The sequence below is a fragment of the Sinocyclocheilus rhinocerous genome, unplaced genomic scaffold, assembly GCF_001515625.1.
Source record: "Sinocyclocheilus rhinocerous isolate Xijiao unplaced genomic scaffold, SAMN03320098_v1.1 scaffold1458, whole genome shotgun sequence".
NCBI classification, from domain to species: Eukaryota; Metazoa; Chordata; class Actinopteri; order Cypriniformes; family Cyprinidae; genus Sinocyclocheilus; species Sinocyclocheilus rhinocerous.
In genome coordinates this window covers 508,149-515,274 of record NW_015633180.1, presented here as the reverse complement: position 1 = coordinate 515,274, position 7,126 = coordinate 508,149, and the positions used below count along the sequence as shown (strand labels likewise).

Sequence of the window (7,126 nt, the reverse complement as noted above, 5' to 3'; positions counted from 1 at the left end):
CATTTACAATATTATCAGATAATATTTACATGAATTAATGCATTTAAATTCGGTACTGAACAGCATCATATGTGCTATCAAGGGTGCTGGTGAAATTACGAGCATGCTAGGTCCTTTTACGTTGTCAGTTAGTAAGTCATGAAATGACCAAAAAGTACCAATAAGTTTGTAACTCGTACGTGGTGTGTTAGCTGGGATAGTAGGCATAGGCGATGTCCCAAAACTGCGAATTTGTAACCCATCTATAATGCCGTCTAGGTAGTCGACTCGCTAGAATTTGAGACAACCGTGCTGAGTACGTCTGTAGACCTCCCACTTAAAACGGTGGGGAGAGGGAGAGGGAGAAGTTGATTCCCAAATAAACCAACACCCAGCTTCACTCTCGTTGCTTTGAGGAGGTGATAAAGTATCCTCGCATTTTTTTTTTAATCGAAAAGGGATGGACGATAACAACGGAGGAAAAGAAAAATGGGGTCGATAACATTCTAACCTGAGGGTTTTGACTACTGGTGGAGACAGGTAACGTAATGTGAAAGTATACCGATGGAAGGGGGAATTTATATGGACATTTATAGCGTTATACCGGACGTTTGTTTTACCACAGAGCTACTGTTCAATCTGCGCGCGATAAACTAACTCGGCGATGTGTAAAACGTTGAATATATAAATTTATGAGTGCTTTTAAAAGAGCACCATATGTTGCGTGCTTGTGAATGAGTTTGAACCCGTATGGGCTGTATTTTGTGTGTGGCTGGCTAGCTGAATGAGCGCAAACAGGCTGCTTTGCTTTAGGCCCCTAAACGCATTTAATCCATCGCACGTCCTTCATATTTTCCATTATATGTCTTTTAATCTGATTTTCTAACCCTGTTCTCCATCGACACTCGGGTTTATGTGGTCTAAATGTATCGATTATGTTGTGTTTATCTTGAGAGCTGACCGCTGGTTTGTGTGTGAAGTAAAGGGGTAAACCGTTAGCCTGTCTGCGCTCTCAAGTCTGAGAAATGCAAACATACCGCATCGGGACATCACAGTTCCATTATCATACAGCAGTCTGCATACTTTTAGACAGATAAAACATTAGCAAAATGTGCTCTTCGTTTGTTGTTGCTGCTGCAAGTCACTTGTGATTTGAAGAACAGAATAGCCAGATATACAACATATGAGTGACCACCATATGGATCCGGACTTTCTTTCAGTTTTTAAAACGCCACTTTACGCTAAACTTATGGAGTGATTTTTTTTTAGATCCACTGTCCAAACAAAGTATACATACCGTTAAGCCAACATGTTTTGATTTCATTGTTTTGACGAAGTATCAAACTAAATGGTATTTATACTTCTAACGCAGACCTTTTCACAAATTAATTTTGGTTTTAAATTATTCAATAATAGATATACTCAACAAAATGAAGATAAAACGTATTGTGACTTTTTTTGGTTATCAGACGTTATGGAACATGTTCATGTGATGAACTTCACCTATGGTTACTCGGCTGGGACACTTGTGTGAACTTGTATGAGTGACCACCATATGGATCCGGACTTTCTTTCAGTTTTTAAAACGCCACTTTACGCTAAACTTATGGAGTGATTTTTTTTTAGATCCACTGTCCAAACAAAGTATACATACCGTTAAGCCAACATGTTTTGATTTCATTGTTTTGACGAAGTATCAAACTAAATGGTATTTATACTTCTAACGCAGACCTTTTCACAAATTAATTTTGGTTTTAAATTATTCAATAATAGATATAATCAACAAAATGAAGATAAAACGTATTGTGACATTTTTTTTGGTTATCAGACGTTATGGAACATGTTCATGTGATGAACTTCACCTATGGTTACTTGGCTGGGACACTTGTGTGAACTTGAGGGGAAAGGTGTATATTTATTTGCATGCTTTCTTTGTTTACTTGCATTTAGGTATCAAATGGGGAACACAATCTCTGTAGCACTTAATGCAGTTTTGAATGATTGTTATACTCATGTGAGAATAACATGTATAGGATTTAATCGGTTTATCATGACCGACTTTGATCCACCTTGGTGCTGCATTTTTTTCCCCCACAATAAATTGTTCCCATTCCCTTTGGTTGGTTGACATGAGTTAAATTTATTGTGGTTAAGGAAATAGTCATCATTCAAGCACCCTGTGTTACTGAAAACCTGTATAATTTTCAATCATGTCATAAAGCGGGTGATTAGCAGGACCTGAAGCAGGTGACCAGAAGCACCCAAGTTCCAAAAATGAACCATAAGATTGTCATGAAAGTGTTTCATACTATTTCTGCACTATTTTCCAAGTGTACTGAAGTCATACAATAGTTTTGTGTGAAGAACAGTTGTGAAGAAAAGTTATTTACTGAACATAATCCCACTGCTTGTCCTATTTGAATGTGTACACAGATGTGAATTATAACTTGAGTCATGTACTACTTTTATGATGCATTTGAAAGCACCAGGTCACCATTCAATTTCAGTAGAAAGTTAGAGTGAAATGTGCTAAACATCTAAAGCCATACAGGTTTGGAACAACATGAGGATGAATAAATGATGAGTCAGAATGAATGAACTATTCTTTTATTCTATTAGAAGTCTACTGTCAAACCCTAGCAGACAAAATACTTGCAGGCCCTCACTTTTCACAAACTCATTAGTCCAGAGTTAGCTATTACTCTCTGACTGCAGATTTCGTACCCCATTCTTTAGGAAGAGGAAAAAAACATTAAACAAACAATTGTGTTTTTGCCTTGATGATGAATTGATTAATAGCTGTTTTGTGGTAGTTGTTGGTTATCTCACCATGTATATGATGAGTTGGTGAGTTGTCCTGCCTCTTTTCTTTTTCTTTCCTAACCAACACACCCTCGAGGGTCTTTCTGTGACGACATAACCAGAGGATGGCACAAATGTTTAATTTTGTTTATATTTTTTTCTGGTGGATGAAGTACAAAAATGGAGAAGAAAGCCACATATTAAATGTCATGTATTTATATTTACAGAGTTAAAGATTTTAGTTCTTAACAAAAGTTTCTTTTGGTATCTTCATTTTTAAGGCCCTATTTGATTCATTTCCAGAGATATAGGGACTTCAGTGTGGCTCCTTAGTGTAATTGTACACAAAACTGAAATTGTACTCAATGCAAATGTGGGTCACTTTGCACATATTTATTTTTTAAGAGTAATGTCTGAAAAAAAAAAAATAATAATAATGTTGAAACTAGAAATGTATTTTGTTTCCCTCTATCAAAACAATTGCATAGAACATACGACTGAGTGGCAAAAATATTAGGGATGTACAGATAAAAAATTTCTCAGCTGATACGATTAGTCATAATGACCTCTGTCGATACAGATTATAGTTTTTTTTTATTTTTTATTTTTTTAAGTGTTCCTGTGGCTCAGTGGTAGAGCATTGCATTAGCAGCGCAAAAGTTCAAAAGTTCAATTCTCTCTCTCTCTCTCCCTCTCTCTCTCTCTGCGTGTGTGTGAGATAAAGTGACGGCGAGTCGTGCGCTTCACACTAGAGTTTACGGTACGTCAAATATAGGTGCGTTGCACATCTATTCAGATGAACTGAAAAATTGCACAGATCGCTTGATGGAGAGAGAAACTCTGAAACGCTCAGTCAAGAGTGTTCGGCGAGTGAAAATATATCTGTGCTAAACTTATACTTAGCCTCCTACTCACACACTGGCGAGTAAAATTTGAGAATTTATTAGCCATTGGCTAATATTAGACATCATTTAGTCGCCCAGAGTGAAGATTTAGTCGCATATGCGAGTGATTTACTCGCAATGTAGAGGGTTGATATCCAATATTTCTGCAACAATACCATGGTATTGGTACCTTGTCAGTGCTGTTGAGAATGTTAGCACTGTTTCATCTGGCTTTAAACTAAATCACAGAGACATTTGTGTACTTCACGGAATTCAAGTGCTTCTCGCTGGATCTCACAGCGCTTGTCGTGTGATCGAGACCGATCATTATTGTAAGGGTTAGGTTTAAGGTTGGGGTAGGTGTAGACGTTAATAAAACACAATCTAATAGGTAGAAAATTTAATTTATTGTTAACTTCTGGCCGTAGCTGTATGCCTTCTTGCCACGACCGTTTGATCCACGGTGATAATTGGTCCATTTGGCACCATTAACGCTGTTTCATTCCGCTTTTGGTGTATAAAAATTATATCGTACATGTATTATCGTTCTATCGAGGGAAAATTATATCATAATTATCGTTTTATCGCCCAGTCCTACTTTTGATGTTCAAAATTCGCATGCCTGCACATCTAGAAGTTATTTAAGATATCTTAATGTCCTTCTAGATTCTGGTTCTTAAACGTTTCTTTTGGAATTTTCATTTTTAACACCCTGTATGGTTCAGTCACAGAGATATTGGGTTCTCAAATCTCAATGCGGCTCCATGTCCAAATAGTTGAATCCTACCCATTTTTAAAGTCCGTGTAAAGGCAATTCAGAGAATTGCTTCTAAACACATTATAAATGTTAGAAATGTATTGCTGAAAACACATTACAGAGACTGTGAACAATGTAGTACTGAATTGTGGAGTTAGGCTGTTAAAGAGTTTTTCAGCATTTCTGTGTTCAGGATTTTTTGGGCGGGACTTGAAATCATGTCTCAATGACGCACTGCAGCCACTGAGCATGGCCCCTCCCCTAACACTATAATAACCAGAGCACATTAGCATCAGTGGTTTGCCCACTCAATCGCAAGTTACTCTCATTACAGTTTCATATTCTGAAAATGCAGATGACCAAGCCGATTGATTGGAACCAACTTTGCAAGCATGACTTGAGCAGAATCTATCAGAGTGGTAATTTAAACCTGCACATGACACTGCCAGTGTGAAAGCACAATCATGGAATCATTTTAAAAATAATAATTTAAAAGTAGTGCTGTACAATGAATTCAATTGCAATATGGGCTAGTGTCTGTGAATATTAAACTGTATAAAGACTGGTTTAAGTATGAAGTCTGCATATTCTGCGTCTCTCTGTGTGAATAAGCGGTGCAGTTTAATCTACTACACATAGTCAAGCATGCGTGACGCTTGAGGTGTTTTCAACATCTGCCGTCTCAATATATGAGGTCATGAACACATGAACTTCATCTCCAGAGCTGCTCTGAGAGTTCACTTGACGTGCATTTCACCATTTTCTTTGATAAAAGTATCGGAAGATACACACAGACACTCAAAGCTCTTCACTACAACCTGCCAAAATAAAAATAATGATAATGTTAATGATGATATACAGTGCAATACAGTTCTGAAAGAAATAACGCATTTCATAGGCCACTATTATTGTTAAACTTTTAATAAATAAATTACTATTTTATAGGACCCTTCGTACTTAATGTGATGAACTACACCTGTGGTTAATGTACTGAGACGCCTGTGTGAACTCGAGGGGAACTGACTTCACACATTAAATATAGGTTGTGTTCCTGTGGGATGTTGGTGGTGGTTTTGTGATGGAGTTTGTAGTAAGAACACATTTAATTTATGATGATTTATAATGTGCCTGTTTTGTTATCCTGTTACGCCTGTTGCTGCTGGTTGTAAAAGAAAGTCGTGAATGTGGTTGTTTTTGATGGTGGTTCAGTTTCTTTATCAATTATTTGCTCTGTTTTCTTGTTCTTCTCTATTTCTTAAATATTGTAAGCCTTTTCCATTTAAAATAAAGTAGTAAATGAAGAGTTCAGATGCAAAAGCCTCTAAGTGCCGTCTGAAATTTTCAACTAAAATGAGCATTTTTATCAGGCTCCTATATTTATGTTTATTTATTTCACTTTAATGGCATAGAAAAGGACCTTTACATTGCCATTAAAGTAAAATTACTGAACCTAAAAATAGGAGCCTGATAAAAATGCTAATTTTAGAAGAAAATTTCTGATGTCACCTTAGAGGCTTTTGCAATTGAACTCTTCAAATGTTCTTTAAGACTTAAATGTGTCATAATTTCCATGTCAGCATTTTTTTTTATTCACATTTTTGTTACATAGTTACTAGTAATTGCTTCTGTTTCTGTTTTTAAATGCATTATGCTATGATAACTAGTAACCACAATCAATAGTTTGGGGTTAGCAAATTTTTGTTTTTGAAAGATGTCTCTTATGCTCACTAAGGCTGCATTTATTTGGTCGGAAATGCAATATAAACAATGTTGTGAAATATTATTACAGTTTAAAATAACTGTACTGTTTATAAATGTCATTTAAAAATATTTTTTTTTGTAACAATATAAAGGTCTTTACTGTCTTTATCAATTTATTTGTTAATACTTTTATTCAGCATTTTTGCTCAATAAAAGTATCAATTTATTTAAAAAAAAGAAAAAAAAAGAAAATGTCCAGACCCCAAACTTTTGAATGGTAGTGTGTATATTTGGTAAGACAAACGCAATGATCATCAATATGAAATATGCCAAATATGCAAACACTCGCCATGGAAAAGGCTATTCATTCAGTTTTAGTAGTTAACCTTTCACAAAGTCATGTTAAAACAACCATAAGAGCACTAGACAAATGAAAACTTACTAATGAAAACTATTACAGTAATAAGTATTGTTGCATGAATAATGAAATATCCACCCCTAACCAATAGTAAAGTATTAACAAATTTTTAAGCAACAAATAAGGTCTAATTTAACAATACCCACCCCCAAAACAAAGACAACACCTTTCACAAACATCTATATCTACAAGTTTATATATAGTGTATATAATAAGTTGCATTTGTAGGTGATATTATAGCAGAATTCTTAACACCCCATCCCAGAACTCATTAATTTTCAAAACCTTGTTACAGCCATGCTTGTTCACCCTTAAAGGGGTCATATGACGTTGCTAAAAAGAACATTATGTTGTGTATTTGGTGTAATGCAATGTGTTTATGCGGTTTAAGGTTAAAAAAACACATTATTTTCCATATAATATACATTATTGTTTCTCCTCTATGCCCCGCCTTTCTGAAACGCCTTTCGATTTTTACAAAGCTCATCGGTCTGAAAAGCGAGGTGTACGCTGATTGGCCAGCTATCCAGTGCGTTGTGATTGGACGAATTCCTCAAGCGTGTGACGGAAATGTTACGCCCCTTA

At 35.8% G+C, this 7,126-nt stretch overlaps 1 protein-coding gene across 8 annotated transcripts in view; it reads left to right on the top strand.

Annotated features, from left to right (window-relative positions):
* The first annotated feature begins 246 nt into the window (after positions 1 to 246).
* st3gal3b (ST3 beta-galactoside alpha-2,3-sialyltransferase 3b) overlaps positions 247 to 7,126 on the top strand; it is a 64,822-nt gene continuing 57,942 nt past the window's right edge. For 2 of the 8 annotated variants that reach the window (XM_016556561.1, XM_016556559.1), the window contains exon 1: positions 250 to 519. The gene's annotated coding sequence lies outside the window, so the exon portion shown is untranslated. Of the gene's footprint in view, positions 520 to 7,126 lie in introns of all 8 variants that reach the window. The other 6 variants (XM_016556563.1, XM_016556562.1, XM_016556564.1 and 3 more) reach the window with 5 other exon arrangements.